Source organism: Anas acuta, chromosome 8 (assembly GCF_963932015.1).
Source record: "Anas acuta chromosome 8, bAnaAcu1.1, whole genome shotgun sequence".
In the NCBI taxonomy this organism is placed as follows: domain Eukaryota; kingdom Metazoa; phylum Chordata; class Aves; order Anseriformes; family Anatidae; genus Anas; species Anas acuta.
The window spans coordinates 14,755,599-14,775,771 of NC_088986.1; the positions used below are offsets into that span (position 1 = coordinate 14,755,599).

The 20,173-nt window shown below is 37.6% G+C and overlaps 1 long non-coding RNA gene across 10 annotated transcripts; it reads left to right on the forward strand.

Moving 5' to 3' along the window:
- The first annotated feature begins 99 nt into the window (after positions 1-99).
- LOC137860562 (uncharacterized) lies at positions 100-19,360 on the forward strand. 10 transcript variants are annotated; one of them, XR_011099004.1, is made up of 7 exons: positions 100-776; positions 6,144-6,381; positions 9,711-9,831; positions 10,072-10,158; positions 13,003-13,055; positions 14,669-14,801; positions 18,630-19,360. It is a non-coding gene; the product is annotated as an uncharacterized lncRNA (long non-coding RNA). The 10 variants fall into 10 exon arrangements; XR_011099001.1 differs by having other exon boundaries at positions 19,094-19,358; XR_011099002.1 differs by having other exon boundaries at positions 6,144-6,343; positions 19,094-19,358.
- The last annotated feature ends 813 nt before the right edge of the window (positions 19,361-20,173 follow it).

Below are 20,173 nucleotides of genomic sequence, written 5' to 3' on the forward strand. Positions count from 1 at the left end.
GCGGAGCCGAGGAGACCGAGCCCGCCCACACGGGGACGTGCCCGCACCGCGCCGCACGGTGTACCCGGAGCGGGGTAAGGTGGAACTGAGAGTGAGGCCAGCCCCGTGGAGCCGCCGGTGTCCCTCTGCCTCCCCCGCCGGGGCCGGTGATGGGAGCGGACCACGCCATGTCCCTGCCCGGGAACGCGAGCGGGACGCAGCCACCGCGCCTCAGGAGGGGCCGGGGCCGCCCCTGCCTTCAGAGCCGCCCTCACCGCCCGCTTCGGCCCTCCCCGGGGCCGGCCCCGGCAGCTGGGGAGCTCCCGAGCCCTGCCCCGGGGCCGGGGGGCGTTGGAGGAGGCTTCGGGTGCTGACAGCACCGCGGGCGACAGCTCGGGCCGCCGCTGCAATTCCTGGATCTGTGCTGATTTCCGTCAATTTTCTTTTTTAATTATTTTTTATTTTTCCCCTTCCCGTTTGGTTTTACAACCAGTGTTTTAACCTCTGCGTGCTGTAGGCAACTCCGAGAGAGCCCTTTCGGGCTTTTTCTACAATGTTTTGCATCCTAGCATAAGGCGCGTGACCTAATGACATAAATGGTTCAGGAGAAAATTAGAAAACAAAAAGAAGAAACGCTCGTCAAATAAAGATTTTTAATATTTTTAATGCCCAGCAACGAAGAAAGATGACAATTTGAAACCTGATAAAATAATGTGGAGCACATAAAGTTGGTTGAAAAGGTACTTGTGAGTCTGTCAGCAGTATTTTTTTTTCCTCCTGCTTTAACACCCTGCAAGGTAAGCTGCTAGCATAACAGGAACAGGCTGGGGGGTCTTGCAAACACCAGGCTGGCTGCTAAGGACAGAAAGCAACACGAGGAATCCTTCAGGGCAAACAAGAGAGATGGGAGACTTTTCCTGTGCAGTACAGATGCATAGCCTGTAAATCTGAAGAAATCCATACTTCACAGGCATTTTTAATTGGTTTTCCTTACAGTTTACATTGTGTTTTTTACAGATACGCAGAAATTACCGTTTCTTTACTGCTCAAACTTTGGTTACGCTTGTCAAAAAATAGAAGCAGAGGTATAATTTTTGTCCACAAATACGTAGTCTCATTGAAGTTCATGTGCTAGTTTATGTAGGTTAGTGTTCATAGGAACAGACCTAAATGTTAATGAAAAATCACATGCCAAAGCAGAGGCAACGTGATCCAGGTCTGTCCCCACGTAAGCATTCTTCATTTTTCTCACAGCTGTGCTACAGGATGCTTGTAGGGAAAGGTCTGATTTTCTTCCTGATAAAATGATTTAAAAGGTTGACATGCATTGCATGTAATCTCCAGGTCAGAGCTTGCTGTGGGCCCGCATTAGATCCTGTATTTGTTTTTAGCTGTATGTCCCTGTTCTGTACCCTAAACCCAAACCCCAAAGCCTGAGGTGTGCCCCCATGCTGAGCTGAAGCATGTTACGTAAGCAGGTTCTGATGAGAGATTGTACCCAGCTGTTGGTTTATACTTCCCAGGCAAAACTAGAGCCTGAAAATATCACTGTGCCCCCTCCCTGTTCTGCTCCCAGGAGACATTTTCCGGCAGCCTCACTTCCAAGGTACAGCTAATGCTTCTGCTCTGCCGAGGACGACTGCTACAAATGGATGCTGGTCTCAGCTGGGAAATCACAGTCTGTGACACAGCTCCCAGCAAAGGCTGGAGTCTGACCACACAAATGCTTTTTCTCATCTCCATTACTGAGAGGCAACAGGCATTAATCTCTTCCAAAAGGTGCTTTTAGCTGTTGTTTCCCAGAAGCAGATCGGATTTTTTTTTTTAATGTGATCTGCATTTTGAATAACTCAAAGTAAGTGGTACTCACTACCTCCAAGTTAGTGTTAGAACTAACAATTTAGTAAGAAATTGAAACTGGGTATTAAATACACAGATGCTTGATTAGGAACATTAAATTGAGTTTTAGTTTGAATATTGAGCCAGTCTGAACATTGATGCCCTCAATATAACATGTGCCTAGATGATTGTTGTAAACAGAACTAACAGAAAGAAATATCTTTTAGGGCATGAAGATCATCTGATGAATTTCACAAAGAAACAGATAAAGACAGAAAAAACCTAGAGACCATGAATGAATGTGCTATCAGAAATCTACCTATTTCTATTAAAATTATTTTTCTACAATTACACACAGGAATAGTGGGTACTTTTATGACCTTAAAGTGTTACAGTAGAGGAATGAGTGAGGCAATCATACCAGTCCTATTTTTTAGGAGAAGACTATTTGAACACCATTTCTATTTTGCCTTTCTGGTTACTGGTAACTTACTCCCTGAATAATTATCTGCACTGTAATGCTGAATATTTGTAAGCCATGTCAAAGTCAGTAAATATTTCTTCAAATTACACAGGGGATAAAGTACTTCAAAAACTACTCGTGTTTGAATAGCGACAAAGTAGGCTTTCAAATGAACACATTTCTCCTATCCACTCAATCATCACCTTATGGATGTGCAGTGGGATGCACAATCTGATACAGTCCCAAAAACTTGACATTGCATTTTGCCTTGGCAGTTGGACCAGGTTTCATCTTCGTGCAGTTGTTTGTGCTGTGGAATACCAGAAAGCCAGAGTTTCAAACCATTTGAGATAACAATCATGAAGTTCAATAGCTTTGAAACAAATCAGTATGTGGATGTATAATAAGAAATTTAGTAATTCCAAGTGTTTTCTTCTGTTTGCACAACATTCCTCTCTGAATACATTAAGTAGTTAATTATGCTTTTCTGAACAGGTGCATTTTCTAGCTTGCTATAAAACTATATCCAAACAGTCTGCTCAGTCAAAAATCTCCTCTGTCCTGGAGTCTGACTTCAAAAAGCATTATCAATCAAAAAACAAGGTTCAGCTCAAGCTCTCATCCTACACTTTATATTGCCTTAGAATTCTGTCTACAAGACTCTTCAGCCCATTCATATTCTTGGCTTTGAAGAGCAGCACCCATTTATTTTAGATAAGCCATCTGCTTTGTGTTAAAATCCACACAACAATTTCCCAGCAGCACCAACACCTGCTAATAGGGCATGGCGTTCAGGCAGACACTGCCAGCCCATCACAGCTTCTTATCTCCCATCGCTCTAATCTTCAGAGTGCTGCCTGGGATTATCTCCTAGAAATCAAATGCTAGCAAGACAGCTTTTTAAGCCATACATCACCAAACATGTGCCATGTGTCTGATTGAGTTCATTGCCACTGTAAACATCTTTTATTATACAGATCAAGGCAACTTTACAAGCTGTAGCAGTATAATATTGACATAACACAGTATTTCATACAATAACTTTTTATAGTCCTCATCACTCCAGACACGCTCTGGGTAAAATTCAGTACTGATGTAAGCAGATACCATAGTACCAAGGGCATCCGCAGACTGCAGTCAATTACACAAACTTAACGGGGCCCCTTCAGTTCAGGCATGGTTTTGAATGGCTTTAAGACACGAGTTCTTTATTTTTAGCCACGCAAAATATTATTTCAGGGTGTCTTTATCTGTTTAGTAATCAAAGCTTGGAGGTACTTTTTCAAGTAATCTTGTCAAATTCCCATCTGTTGTCTGCCCTAAGAAAAAGGGAGTCTCAGAACTTAAGCGGTTTGGAAAGACATTTCTTTATACTGAACAGCCATCAACCAGTGAAAAATTTCCACTGCGTGGAAGTTGTAAAACAAAATGAGGTATATTGAAAGAAAATGAGAAATTATATCTGTTGGTCAACCAAACTGATGTGGTAATCCAGGAGATAGTTTCCATAAATATTCACAAACTAGGATAAGATCATACAATACTATCATAGGCTGTCTACGTCACTGCTGGCCTGCAGGCCCAAGTAGATGTGTGAGCAGCTTATCCTTCTCAGTTGGACGTTGGGAATAAACCATTACTAAGCAGTATGGTCAGGAATCACTGGGAAGAAAAATGGAAATGGAGAAAAATCTGTAACAATAAAGCTGTGGTATTTTGCATGTGGTTTGTGGTTAGTGTGCCCTTCCATAGTATAAAAAGTTCTCAGCCTCTTTTCAAACAATCAGCATCCTACCAAGCGTAGCTGAAAGTTGTTTCATAGGTGTTCATTGAAATTGTGTCCAAAGGGATCAGTTCATTACTTTGGTGTATTGCAATGTGACAACTGCTTCGTGCGACATTGCATTTCTACCACCTTAATTTTTAGTAAAGATAATTGGTATCTAAGTTGATATCTAAGCTTTTTGACCTAGAGAGGTTCTAGGTCTTTCCTTTCAATTATGGACATATCAAACTGTGCAGTTATTTTCATTATTAAGGTCTCTTGATACCCTGTTAATTTAATTTTGGGTTGTGAAGAGAAATAAATCCTTTTACATACAGTATTAAAGTTTGTATGGAAAGGTTGATACACCTTTGTCCTAGGCAGGACAGTCTTTCATTCACTTGACAATCCTGTACAATCATTACTCTCAATGCTAGCAGGTAAATATGCATCTCCATTAAAATACAGATTCAAATTTTTCCCCCCCCAGTGCTATTGGTTCAATGTCATGTCAGCAATGACGTTATGTTGCAAGCCACGCAGTAGATAGTGATCTGAAATACGTACAAGGTTGAGAAAATCTGTTTTCATCATTTAGTGAATTTACTTCATGCTTTGCTTGGAACATGACCTTTGGAGTTTCTGGCAGAACAAAGTACACAGGTCCTCCCAGATCCCATTCATGTGCTCAACAGATTAGATGTCATAGACAGTGTTACAAAAATTAGCAGAGAATTTATATCCTTGTCATGTTTCTTAATAGTTGAAAATCACAATTTTACTTTATAAGCAGTATCTCCGCAATTTACATTCCACAGAGTATTGACAGCAGTATCTACCTTTTTCAGAATTTGCAGGTCCAGATACAAGTTCTCACGTGAACTAAACACCAAAGAATCCTATACCACATAAATATATTGTTTTCCCATAAAAGGGCTATTGATATTTAAATATTGATATTGGTATTTAAAGTGTATTTACGTGTTGATATTTAAATGTAATATAGCTGTAGGCAGAATATTCATCTGAAGCGTGAATTTCATTAATATGCACCATTAAAACATTGAAACATGTTTGTTCTTCACTGTTTCCACACAAAAAAAATCCTCTGAAGTTAAGATTTTGGAAATCCTGGATGATACAAAGACCTCTTTTCATGGGTCTACCATTGTACCTCAAAGCAGTTTCTAGCTGCATGAATAAATCAGTTTGGGGGTTGTTAAATAAAAGCAAAATGCTTTTCCCAGCTGTAAAATTTTGCAACCGTGACAAGCATCTTCTAAAGACTATGACAGGACTATAGAATCCTTTTAAGCATTTACTGGTATATGTTTTTTTCACCTATATAAATACTATTGTCCTCTCACTAAAGAGAGCATTAGATGTTTCTGTAGTCATGCAGCACATGGAAAAGGGGATAATGCATTTCTGTACTCAAAGTCATTTCCTTACTAGGTTTAAAAGAAAGCAGCACAGTGAAGTGACAGCAGGATCAATACTACCTTACCTGGTGTAGTAAGATGGAGAAGTTTCATGAACAATTAAAATTTTTTTCTAATGTCCATAGCACAAGGTGCACTGTGCTGCACAATGCAAAGCCATCTAAACTACACATACTGAACTCTGATTTGGCAGAGCTTATTTATGCACAGGGTCAGAAGCTCAGATGCTTCTGCACTGCAATTTGGTTTCCTCGAATACCTCTTAGCCTGGCCAGGTGGGCTCCTTGGACTCATCATGCACTGCCTCTCACCCATTCAAATTAGCAGCAGAGGACATAGAGGTAATAAAAGCAGCAAAGTATTTTTGAACAAGAAAATAGAAGGCAGTGTACTGGGGTCAAGGTCTAGCAACCTGCATTTATAGGAACAGTTAAGACTAAAAACATAGTACCCTCTTTAGCAAGATGTGGTAAAGCCCTACCAGCACTAAATTTGTGTTACAAAGTAAAACAGAACCATTAGCTGTTTACATGGGACAGCTCTGCATGCAAGAAACAGCACTGAGTGAAAGCACTCACTGCATCTGTGCTGTGGGCAGCGCTCTAAGTTTTCTGTAAATTACATGAGCTTAACAAAGTTTAAATTTATATTACAGAAATACAACATACTAGGGGGCAGCAAGAGTATGACTGCTCATTATGGGAACAGAAGCTAAGAGAGATCCCCTGCCACAGAACAAGAACCTCAGGACCCCATTTTACATTACCTTAGCAACATAAGCAGAACAAACCTGAGACAACAACTGGAACCAATCAAGAGCCCATGTTATAGGACAATATCATGCTGATGAGACAGGTACAAAGCCAAGCTAAGAAAAAGCCAAGCCAAAGGAGGTGAGGGCTTAGGGCAGAACTTAAATAGAACTCTGAAGGGTGTGGGGGAGCCTCCAGGTGGGGTTGATCAGAGCCACTAAGGTTTATTAGTGCCCTCTGTAGCCTGATATAATAGTTTTTCAGAATGAGAGGGACTTGGAGGGGGGTATTTTTTCTTTGAAGCTCTGTGTGTAAAATTTTTCATTTTATGTTACCTTTTATAATGTGTTTTTGTATTTTATGTCTTATATGAGTTTAATCTATTTTTGTATGGATGGGTATGTGAAATTTAATTTGATCTGTTGAACAGAGGGAATCTCACTATATAACAATACAATATTGTTTGCTTAATCTTTTCCATTGAATTTAGCTTGTTATTTCTAATGAAAACTTCTGGTTCTAGGAAGGTAAACAGCATAGGGATCAACTCATAGGGGAGCAAGGATGTGTAGGCATAGGTAATATTTCCTATAAGCTGAACAATGTTTACTTGGTTTTGTCCTATTAGTTTTAGAAGTTGTCCTATTACTTTTAGGAGCTTTGAATTTACCTTTAGAAAAATACTCACTAAAATGATTTATTAACAGAGGTTATACAATAAACTGAGATATATAAACTGAGGACTTGTGGAAGAGTATGCTATGAAATCATTTTATTGTGTTTAATGTGGATTTCCTTGGGGGGGGGGGGGGGGGGAACTTGCATCATTATGAAAGACAACTTAATAACAGTCTTAATTCCTTTAAAGGACTGTGTTTCTACTTAAAAAGGAAAAATTCTTTCAGCTGATAATTTGAAGCAGGTGGTGGCAGACTGTGGGTTTGCTACTCTCCATGTCCCATCCTACTTCTATAGCAGACTAAATGTCTATTGCAATAAAGTAGGTGGAAGAGAAATGTTGACTCAGGATATCTTTGCTTTATAAAAAGCACACCAAGATTAGCAGGATGATGGAAACTTGATAAGATTTCTACCATTCAAAGCTCTGACAATTGTGGGAGATTTAAATTGTTTTGCTCTTTTTTTCTCACTTACATTTATTCTTATTTTGTCCTCATTTAAAGACTACCAGAAACTTAAGACAATATGAACTTGGATTACTTGAACAAGAAATTCTTTAATTTCTTTCTTCTCTCTCAGAAAAATGAAAAGTGACATTGACAGGTTTTAATCAAAAACTCTTACTTAATATTTCATTTGTGAGGCTCAGTTACCTTAATAACTGTATTCCTGAAGACTCTTTGTTATCTAACCACAAAAACATAGGCTTTATATATGAGATAATGACACTGTCATGGATTTTCCATAAGCTAGTTTGGGGTGTATTTTTATACTAAGTAGAAGTTAGAGAGCTACAACATTCACAAGAAGTAAGTGGATATTTCTTTCTTAATTACAGGCATAATATAGAGTTCAAAATTAATGTGCTGTTCATGTATATTCATGTTCAAGCTCACTTGTCTATCTATCCCTCACAGACAACAATGACAGGGGTACATATATTGAAAGAATACTACACTTTAAATCCAGAATAGAAGTGTAATACTGTAGGACAGTAATACTAATAATTTTCTTTAGAAAAAAAAAGAAGCAACTCTTTGTAGTGAAATATGGCCAGGAGAGGACACAAACTAGAAAAGCCTTTAATCTCACTTCTAAAGTGTTATCTGAAGAGGAGAAAAAAAAAAAAAAAAAAAAAAACACTTGAGTACCAAAATATCAGGGACACAATTGTCAAGCTGGTTTTATTTAACTTTATGGAACTGTGTGTAAGGTTGAAACAGCATAAATTCCTACCAGTAAGAGTAAGCTTTGAAATACCTACCATCTAGCTGATACTTAATCCATCTATTTATTAGATATAGCAATATTGGAAAGAGTAACTCTTTAATTTTCCCAGAACTATTTTTAATTAGCTTTCTGACATGCTCTTAACCTTTCTAAAGCTGCTACCTTAAAAATAAAACCACATTGTCAAATTAAAATGATTAGCAGAGTTGTCATTTCTGTATAGTAAGTATTTTGTTATAATCTCATTTCGTTATACACATATTTACTGATTTAATACTTATATATATTACAAGCAATGTAGAAAATGAGAAGGAAAGCTGTCAGAAAATATTTTTTCTATATATCAGAAAATAAAACAAGTACAGACTGTAGAAGTATAAAATGTTCCAAGAGAAGTGTGCAATATGTTTCTGCAGAGACTATCTCCTCATACAGGTACAGATACAGAGTTTGGCTGTTCCAAAATGACCTATTTTTTTCCTCAAGGTCCCCAGCTTTTTTTTCTGATGTTTACAGGGGTTGTCCTAAGCAACCAGATAAACCAGAGATGTTTAAAGGGGCCTATCCTGTTTGTGCTATAGTATCCAAATCACAGAAAGACAATGAACTTCAGAGTGCCCTGCTTATGCAGAAATGCCCAGCCTGATATAGGAGCATATTTGAATTCATTCACAACTGCTTTCTGTAGAAAAGCAGCAAGACTGCTACAACCATACTTTACATAATCATGACAAAGTTTGGGTTTGGTTCAGATGGGAGAACATACCTCTGTGATTTTTTTTCCCTGCCCATGGCAGAGGGGTTGGAACTGGATGATCTTTAAGGTCCCTTCCAACCTGAACCATTCTATGAATACAATAGATAATATTAATGTAGTTTAAATTTCCTTATTTTATAGGAAAAATCCCATGAAATAGGAGGACTGATTTGTCCAAGAAGCAATAGTGATTTCATTGAGTGGTTATGACTTGTTGTATCAACTAGGACAGAAAATGAAGGCCCTACTCAAAGTTAGGACACCATTTTGATTGTCCAAACATACATTAAAATAGTTTGTTCAGACCAAAGGTCTGCAATTTATTTTACTTGGAACTGTTGGAAAGTGACTAGAAAGCTCTGTGCGCAGAACAGCCGTACAGCCAAGGACAAACCTGGACTGCTCACACATTGCTGAGATCGTAACAAAAGCACAGGTTCTCCCAGCCATAAGCAGCACTCTTTCTTCCCAAGCTGAACATATTGTCTCCCCTGCAATTTCATGTCTTAAAAGAGTGTAGTATGTTTTCCTGTTGAATGAGGCAAGTTCTAAAAGTTCTTCTCTGTAGCGATTTTACTTGTTTTATGTTCTCTGTTTTTTCTGCATGCATGTGCTGTAATTCTTCTGGCTTCTTTACTTTCTCCCTTTACTGTTTTCAAAACCTCTTCTGTTCTGCACTATTTTATTCCTTTGCTATGGTTACAATGTTCTCCTCTCTTGGAGCAGGGTTAAGATGCCCTTCACAAGGGGTTCTACTGCTTTCCCCATGCTTCCTCCAGCCTTTCTCTCCTCCCCTGCCTAGAAATCCCAGCTGCCAGGGAACTGCCACACTCTAACAGCACTGGAACTTCCAGAAGCCCTTGACATCATTTGTCTGTCTCAACCTCAGACTTATGGATGAAAAAGCACTGCGTAACTGGTAAGTATTGGCACTGATTGTCTTATTTGTATGTAAAAGGATCATTATTTAAAACATTTAGCTCCCCCTTCAAACAGGTAGCAGATCAGAAAAGAAATATCCCTCCCCTATCTTCCATTAAGCAAGTACTTTTAAATGAAGGATGAAGTAACCTGTATTTATCATAATTAGCGTACCTAAGAAATTATAGGAATAAATTACTTACCTAGGAGAACCATTGTTAATGTCTTTTTTACCCAATCAGATTCTGTCCTATGGAACCTTGATGGAACAAATATGGCTAATTATGCTCCTTTTCCTGCAATACATTGGTGGAATGTTATGGCAGCATGTAACCAAAGTATTTTCTATAAGATGCTTTATAAGAAGGAACAGCTGCAAAAATAGAATAACCCAGGCCTAGTACTACAGATAATATCCTGATGCCACTGATGACAAAGCTTCTTTTGAGTATGAAGTAGGGTTTCGTTTTAGACTTTCAGGAAAAATACTTCTATCTTCAACAAAGGCTTTTATGGTCTTTGCCTCTGTGTGTGCACTTAAGGGATTAGAAATCTCAACTGAGGTTTGACTTTTTAATAATGACCAGGTAGGGCCCCAACTCATTTAGACATGCATGCGTATTTATGTTCAAATCTATCAGTGAAAATGAGATCTAATGTCCCTGTTATTTGGACGAAGCAGGGGATGCTAACCATCATCCAAGTGTGATGCTGAATTTCATTAGCTTTCAACTATTAAAAAATAACTACTTTGTAAGTAAATTTGCAGTACAACAGAGTGGAAAAAAGTAAGTAAACTGAATGGAATAGGAAAGGAGAGGAAGGGAGACAAAAAGGGATAAAAAAGGAATAAAGGCAGAGTGAGAAGATGCATTAGCTTATTTAAAGGCTTCTTTAAAAGCTCTTGAAGTCTTTAGCATTAGGAAAAGGACACTTCTTAGATCTCTGAGGAAAGATACAGAGGATATTCAAAGGTATCTGTTTTAAGTAACCCACACAAAATTGCATCACCCCAAGTTAAAATATTGCATCTGGCCATAACATAAATAAGTGTCAACATTATCTCTAACAGGGTCAGGTATCTGTACGGTTACACATTCTCTATTAGACCTCAATTGTCTTTGCCAGAAATTATTTAAAAGTAGTTCAAGCATTTCTTTGGTTTCCAGTGCTGTAAGTTAATTTCTATATGTAGACATTTATTGATTCATATGTTCCTTTGGAATCGATCTGGCCTTTGTGCAAAATGGAATGAAAGGAGGTCTTTCATGAAAATGTGACAATTAGAATGGTAATAGTAGTACCTAATACCAATAATAATAATAATAAAAAACAACAACAACAACAACAACAACTTTCACATTCCTGTGAAAAACCTGTATTTCACGTTTATAATCTTTTAACATGGATTTTAAAAAAGTTTCACCATTTCACCATAAACAACATATTTATGTCAACTATTATTAGAAAATGAGTTCAACATTTTAGATGTTAAATTGAGTTTGAAGAAAATCTGTAAATCTGTCTTGGATTAAATGTGAGTAGAAGTCAAAGATCTCTGAGATAAAAAGAACATGCTTGAAAACATTCTCTTGCAGGATTGGTCATGCAACTATCGAAAGTACAGAACATTTGATATCAAACCACATTCTGCCAATGACATCTTAGGTTCTAGAGTTGGGAGGGAAAAGCTTTTACATCAGTATTTGCATTACAGCCACTTGGAATAGCCACTTCATGTTGTTGAGGATTAATACGTTCTTCTTGGCTAACACCATAGATACTTGTCTGACAAAGCTAGAAGGAGAAATACAAACCAAAAATAGATCTTCAATAATTTCTAAGTTTGTTTCTTGGCTTGTTTTTGTTGTTTGTGTTTTTGTTGTTGTTGCTTTTTGTATTTTTTTGTTTTTTTTTGTTTTTTTTTTTTTGTTGTTGTTTTTTTTTTCAGATGGAAAGTGTCTGTTACTGTTTGTTTATTGCATGAGTCTTTTCAATCGATTCACACCTATAAATGCAATACTATAATTTTCTTTATAATTTTTCATGATGAAAGGTTACTGGTGTAAATGTTCCTTTAGAGTTTTAGATTTCTGTCTTTTAAGTGTGAGGAAAAGGCACTATGGACACACATGATCAATGAATGTCTGTAATCATCTGAACCTATAATAACTCCTCATTTATGGCACTGTCAGTAATAAGAAATGGAAGACATTGAAGGAATCAGAGCATTTAAAGACTCAAATTCTGGAAATACCAGAAATTACTGGAAAAGAATAAAAGAACACTCCAATGTACATCTGGAAGCACTAGGTGTTATTTAAAAGCAAGTCAACCAGAAGGTTTTCCTTCTGAAAATAGCAAGTGCTGATGCATTTGGCATATTTAGCAGTATTCAGCAATCCAGGCAAAACAGGATAGTCACAGAGCTGTTACAAAAACGAGGAGTATTATATTCTAAATAATAATAATAATAATAATAATAATGAAAGCATATGAATGTTACATATTTGAACCTGAAGGTTTGAAAGTATTTTGTAGTTTATACATTTGGGGTGACAAATTTTAGCTCAGTATATTTTTGTCTGTTACAAGGTATTATAATAAGCATGGCATTAGCCTGTTTTAGGGTAAGAACTACTGAAGATTTTTATATTTAAGAAAACCTTCCAGTTCTATAAAGCTAATTAGCTCCTGGTTTGCAATAAAATGGAGAGGGAATAGTACAGTAATAGATTGCTGGGAGAAGTAGACACCAGATGAGGCAATTTAGAATGTGCCAAGGAAATGGTACTTGAATAAAGCATTGGACTGCACCTTAGATGTGACCAAGGGCTCAAAATATTGTAAGACAAAGATGGTAGATTTTAAAAAAATATGCAGAGCTTGAAATCATAAACAAGGAATAACAACACAAATTAAGCAAATAGGAGAAGCTGAAAGTTAAGCAAAAGCTTGTATTAATTTGACAGACTCTTCAAGCCCCAGGATGGTGAACCATGAGCAAACTGCATGTTGTTTACACCTCTGGCTGAGATGATCATTCTCATATGAACAAAGGCCCTTTGCAGAAGATGGTGTGTCCAAAAGAAACAACAGTATTATGTAACCATGAGAGCAAATAGTAGTTATGCACATCTAATTGAATGTAATACATATCCCATTATTTCTAGGACCTGTGTTATAACCCTCTGAGAAAATCAACTGCTTGGAGAAAGATAAACAGGTAAAATTCAGGGTTTGTGTTTCCCCAGAAAATGTATTGTTTCTGTTTAAAAATCTGCTTCTAGGTAGAAATAATAAACCAGGAGAACTATCCTACACAGGTTTTCTATTCTGAGAGAGCACTACTAAATATATTACAGCTGAAGAGCTGATTCTGCATTAAAAAAAGCTTCTTAGCTATACTTCTTTACCCAGTAGTGATATATGACTGTGGGACACAAGTTATAGGACAGGCACTTGAGTAGAATACAGTGAAGCTTGGATTTAGTTATGTCACTACTAATTATTATTATTCCTAGTTCATTGGGTTGTTTGCAATGATGTTATAATATTAAAGCAGTAACAAGATTTGCAGAGTATATACAAAAGAAGCCAGTTGTTACTTCCAACAATCTCATGGAGAAATAGTAACAAAACCCACACACCTAGAGAGCTGGTAACAGTAACATTTGAGAAGAACTGGGATGTGAATAGCTACAAAAATATAAACAAAGCTGAGTGATCCCATCTCTATTTAAAGTGATGGGGATACTGGAAGCTGCTGTCAGCAAGGAGTGAATACAATCCAGTAAGAATATATGATGCAAATCAACACAAATGCTAGTGACACTTTGAAGTCGGACTAGCATTTGCTGAGCAGCAAAGTTGGTGTTTTCGTATCTTATATATCACATTTTTGAAAAAAAAAAAAAAAAAAAAGGCAAACAGAAAACATAAACACTTTCTAAATACCAAAAGAGAGGAAAGAAAGGACAAAGACTCATTTTTTGCTTGGAAAAAAAAAGTAATCACTTGGTTGGAAGCAAAAAAAAAGGTTTGAAAGATCAAATTTTGGGACCTAGCACTTAATGAAAATGTGAATTTTCTGCCTCCAGCAGAAGTATCACTGATATTTCAAGCAGATATAAGCCATTATATGGCTTATATCTAAGGTTTAGCTAAGGTCAGCTAAACGTTAATGATATTGATAATACTTTGTTTATAAGCATAAGGAATTCTGTGTGATATTCAAATTGTTTGAGTTGTTATTAAACTTGTTGGGAAAGGTATATGTGATGCTAGGAATTGTTTAGTATTTTCAAAGAGGCATAATTTTTCTAGTCTTAGAAGTTCTGCAGACATATATGCTCTGTCAAACAGAAGCATTTGAAATTGTATTGTGAAATAAAGAGGCTCTCTTTAGAGCACCTTGGCTCCAGAATAATCACTGAACACACTGGACAAGAGAATAATTTATTTTGGGCTTTCTACTTATCAGGAGCATTTCAGTAAAGTATACTTTGAATATATTTTGCTTTCTGTTCTATTAATGCCAGTCTGCACTGACTCTATTCAAATTTTTACTTAGCTATGTAAGCTCTGAAGGTGAAAGCATATCTTAAAAGCCATGCTTATGTATTTTTTTGTTAATTAGGTGACACTGTTTGTGAGATGAGTACAAATAATTTTTAAAGTCTGCTTCTGTAATGCTAAGTAAAAGAAGTTCTTTCTTAGAAGACTCTTCTTATATCATATAACTATGATCAGACTGAAGTCAATGTCTTTGATATACAATACACAAAGATATCTGCACTAGAGTTCTGACCAGATTTTTTTCCTTCTAACTCATTCTAGCAGTTAAAAGAAATCAAGTGGTGATAACAAGCTCAAAAACTGGTGTTTTTTGTTATAAGTCTTCATACCAAGAGATGACACAGCGTGACATCACTGTGTGATGACAGGACATCAAGAGGAAAAGGAAAAGCAGGTAAGAGATGTATTATAAATAAATAAATAAATAGTTTTCTTGTGCTCTAGTATTTAGTAATACTATTTTTTTCTTGACATCCACTCCATTTGGGCATGATTCTAATGTATTTTCCCTTCTGTCATCTAAACAAAATTATCAGAATACCTCTTAGAAAGTGAAAAATAAGCTTGTAAACTAGAATGGGGGATTCTCTGCGTGGTGATACTGTGAAATAATCTAAATTAATATTTTTGGATGCAGTAGTCAAGCCTCATAAACTCTTTGTGTGAACTCTTTTAGTTAGGACTAAAGTGACCTTCATTTAAGGTAGCCTATTTCACTTGTAAAGTAAGTTAAACTAAATTGAATTAAGGTCATTTTTAATTCTGAATAAAAATATGTACAGAGGCATTCAGTGTAGCTTAGTGTACTTTAAATTAACAAGTGTAATTAACTTGGAGATCTCCGTAGAAAAGGCCTAAAAGAGAAATTTAATAACACTACTATTTTCGTTTTATTTTTTTATTCTGCAAAAGAAAAGTGATCCAGAGTCTCAATATACAGTAAGAACAAACATTAGTATAATATTGATCACCTCTAAATTACAGTAAGCATGCAAATAATGAAGATTCAAGTGCACCGAAAATGTTTTAATATATAGTTTATTAAACACCTACACATTTTGAATAGAAATACTCATTGTGTACTCAAAGTTACTTAGACTTTGTGACTAGACTGGAACTATGTTAGACAACTATACCATTCATTTTTATTTAAGTTTTGTTCTTGCTATAGTTCGTGTACTGCAAACCAAATATGTTGCTGAACTACTTAAAGTGCAAGAACAAAGCATACGATTAATTTCTTCAGTGTTCTTCTCTACTCTTATATTTTGTACACAATCAACTGTTCAGAGTGAAGCAAATCAAGATTTTTTTTTTTTTTACTATCTTGCTTTTCTTGGCTAGGCAATCTATCATGGATTCAAAATGTTTGGACATGTTTGGATTCAAAATGTAAAGGACTTCTCTTGATGTGGATAAGGAAACTTTTAAAATGAGCCTGATGGCAGCAGGATACACAAAAGGAACACAGTCAGTTATAGAAGTCAGTCAGTGAATTTTCCTTAACAGTTATTAGTAATTCATTCTGAATCACAAATGTGCAGGCAGTGTCTTCTACAAACATGGAAGAATCTGCAGAACAGTAATAAGCAACTGAAAGAAGTGTTGTTTGACTGATAGTGAGAGACTACGCCTCTTCTCCCAAATGATCATATAAGATAAAGGGCAAAAATTGAGCAGATGGACTTACCCATTAAGGACGTCTGTAATTTATCTCTGCAAAAAAACATGTCTAATCAGCAGGACATTGATCACAAGACAGCACCTAGTACCTCCAATGAATGAATATATCTACTATCCATAGTAAAACTGACAAATGTTATCTTGTCAAGAGGCAATACTAAAGGAAGGCAGAAGCACAGCTCAAACTTACCTTTTTTAATCTATATTTAAAACACCAGGGAAAAGGAAATAAATCACCACCTTACAACTTTATGACTCTTGAGAGGTTTGTTGTGAAATAGGTATAGCTAAAAGCAGTAAGAAAATATATAAACCCTTTGCTTCTATGTTTAAATAATTTCTCTGACCAGTGGCTATCCTGGGAAATGTCTAGCACCAAGAAGGGAAGGATGGAAGTGGCAAAGTGTTGACTGCAAGTGTAAAATTCCTTTGAAGCATCTTCCTTTAAGTGTACCTAGTCACACTGAAGGAACCTCAAGTTATTCTTAATGAAAAAGCCTCCCACTTTGACCTAAAATGTCTTACAAAATTGCAACTGTCACACGTGGGCAGTATGCTTTCCTGAGGCTCCAGATTCCTCCTGGACTCACAGAGTGCATTAATGAGCATTTTTCAGGGCATTTGATAGAGCAAGTTGTTGTACCAAGTTGCTCTGGTTTCATTTGGATTCAGGGGCTGGTAATTTCAGATATTGTAGAAACACAGTGTAAGACCTTTCTTTTGGTCTTCTCTGTGAGGGTGGGTCTCAGTAGCAATGAGTTGGGCATCAATTGATTTGGTCTTACCTGCACAATGATGTACTGTATCACTCTGTACAGCTACTGCATGGAGCAGTGGAAATTGCTGTACTTGAGCTTTCATCCTTTCCCCTAGCATATCTACATGACATAGTTGATATTTTCTTGGCACGTCTGAAATTATGCTGCAGCAATGAATATTCCTGTTTCTGGGTCAGGAGCTGTAAAATTTGGAAAATAGCTTCTGTATTCACCAAGAGATACACATGCTTCTTGACACTTCAACAACCTGCTAGAAAAACATCCCACACTGGGCTAGCTGGCAGCAGGGAACGTGCCAGTAGTCTGGAACAACATGAAAGGAAAACAAAGAGTTAAATGCCGAATATATCAGTCTGTTTAGGAGTAGAGAAGGAGGCTGGCAGTGGCATTCAGAGATGCAGGAATGTGGGATTTAGGGAAAAGCGGTCAAAGACAGGTGTTCAAGCCATGCAATTTACAAGTACTGCTGCAATCCTAAAGCCACATCAAGAGAATACCAACATAGGCAGGTGCATATCCGTTACTTGAGCAGAGCCCATATCCTCAGAGTAAGAATTACCAGTATGAATGTACAAAGCTATCAGATTCCATATGCCAATCCCTTGCAATGCAGGCCCACCTTACATGTAAGGGAAACAAGTTATGTTGTGTAATGCTTTAAATGTAGTGATTTGTTTCAAATCCGTATTGAAATCAACTGTTGTAGTTGCTGCAGCAATGCTGCTATCTCATCTAGAAATTGGTGTGATTACTGAGTGAAATGAAATGTGGCTCCAGAAGTAATTACTGTATGAAAAAGTGATTTCCATTAAAAGCACATGTGAGAGCCTCCTATCTACCAGAAATTTATCTTCCCTGTCCTGAAATGACCCTCTCATTTTTAGTTCTGAGTTTACGTAGAGTTGAATTTCCAAGTTTCATTAGGGAACTATACATCTTCTACAGAGCTTTAGGCTTTATCAGGGAAAAAGATTGGTCTTCGTAGGATATTCCTAATCAATAGTACCCAACGAATATGTAGAAAAATGGATTAAAATCCACTGTAAGTCACTGAAACTACATCATTAAATGTGTATAGCTCTAAAACTGCTGGGCTGAACTTCTTGCAGCATAGCTTTTTTTTTTTTTTTTTTTTTTTAATCTTACACAAATCAGCAAAACAAATAAAATCTAAAATTTTTAGATTGTGCCATTACTGAGTTATTCTAACATATGAACAGAGCAGTTTTCATATTTGCATGATTTCATTGTTTAACCAAGTGTGTTGAAAGAAACTTAAAGAAGAGATTACTCCTGTGTGAGCGGTGACATGAGGCACTTCGGCATCAAAGGATTTTATATAAGGAAGTTAAGTAAGGCAGACTGAGAATTAGGGCTAAGGGCTAGAATTAGAGTCAATGCTTTGAATGCTAACTATATATACACGTGTATACTACAACAAAACATTGATAAGTTGTGCAATTAATTCATTAATATTAACCTATTAAGATAGTATCAGTTGTGTGTGCAGAGTGAATGAGAATGTCCAGCTCTGAGTCTGTATATCTTCATTTAGACACGTAATCGTGGAAGTGGTTCATTTAATGTTTCACAGCACTGTTGATGTGTTATATGTTATGTTTTTGATTATGAGAGTGCTTGGGTGTAAACATTTATGCAAATGTATCAGTGCTGCATGTGTATTCTGGGCATGTGCTTATTTGAGAACTAGCATAATGCATTGCCACATGTATATGTGTGTGCTCTGTGTGCCTATATAGGATTTTGCTGAAAGATGTGCTCTGACCAGCCAATCCTTGTCCAGCAAATCCCAGAGGGTAATAATGGCTATTGGACCTTGGTGGATCCTCACATATGGAGCCTATGCAGCATAATTTGCTAGTGGAGGGATAAGCTCTAATGCCAAGAATATGTTAAAGATGCTGCAGCGTATCTCATTTGTTAGCAGTGCTGCTGCTGTCTTCTCAAGGATATCAAAATGCCTGTCAGCACCTGGATGAAAATCAGCTGACTCAGATTCAATCTGGCTGAGATGAAAATGATGATGGCTGGAGTGGGGAAAATGTTTAAAACCGGGGTAACATCTTTATCTGTGACAATATCATCGGACGCTCATCTATCTAAATGTTAACAGTGCCTCACGTTTTGTTTTGTTTTGGATTTTTTGTCAATGTCTGAGTCATCATGATGGTTGATTGCAAAAGTACCCTTTTCTTTTCCCAAGCCTAACTCTTGGTTGTGCAGATCTGGCCATTGCAATCTACTTCCTCTTCCCTGCCAGAATGAATTACCAGGAACTCCCTGAACCTCTAGGTGAGGTGCCTAAAGAATTAAGAGATTCCAGCTGTAGCAAAATGTGGCAGTCCTCCTCAACAGTAGTGGCATCACTGCCCCCAATGGTTTGCAAGTTATTTCCTCACCATGTTTGTCTTGTTTCTGTTCTTCAAACCAATAAAGACCCGGCTTCCTCAGAGACTGCTTCTTTAATCATAAAAACACAGATACTCAGGTGAAGCAAGCAGCATCACACAGATCAGGATAATGAAAATGAAAAGGTGAAAATGTAGGAGAAAATCCCTTAACTGAAGGGTTCATTGGTGGGTCTTCAATGTACAAAACATCAGGATAATTCAGATAAGTGTTCCCGGAACCTTGCAACCAGGTAGTCCAGGCAGTTTGCACCTGTCAAGGTAGAGCTCCATGCTGGCTCGATCTGTCTGGTGTTTATGTAGTGTACATAAATGTACTGTACAGCCTGAGGAGACCTGAAATTGGTTTCCAGAATTACCTGGTTTGGTTTGATTGCACACTGGTGTGTGCATGTCAAGCACTGTCCCGCAAAGGGTAAGGTCATTCAGTGTTAGGCTGAGAGAGGAGGTGTGGGGTGCAGGGAGGTGGCCCAGGGTGTCAAGAGGGAATGCTGATAGGAAGATGGTAGCTGGGACAGCTGCCGCCAGCACAGTGGGGGCAGCCTGCAGCCCTGGGGCAGGAACGCTGCCAGAAGGGGCTGGGTATTGCCTAAATTGTCCTGGTAGAATACACACGGCTTGTGAGCCACAGGATTACCACGCCGGCTCTCCGCTCTCCCCACTGCAAGGCACAACAAGCTAGAGCCTTCCTTTTGATAAGCATTTCCTTCCACCGCAGAAACGCTCCAATACATCTATTTAGAGAGCCATCACCGACTCGAAAGTCACAATACCATTCGAAAAAGCGTAGCCGGAGCTATTTCTGCCACGAGCGGCGGCAAAAGGGAGAAGCCAAAAAAACAACAACTCCTCCCCGGCAGCCCGCTCCCTTTCGC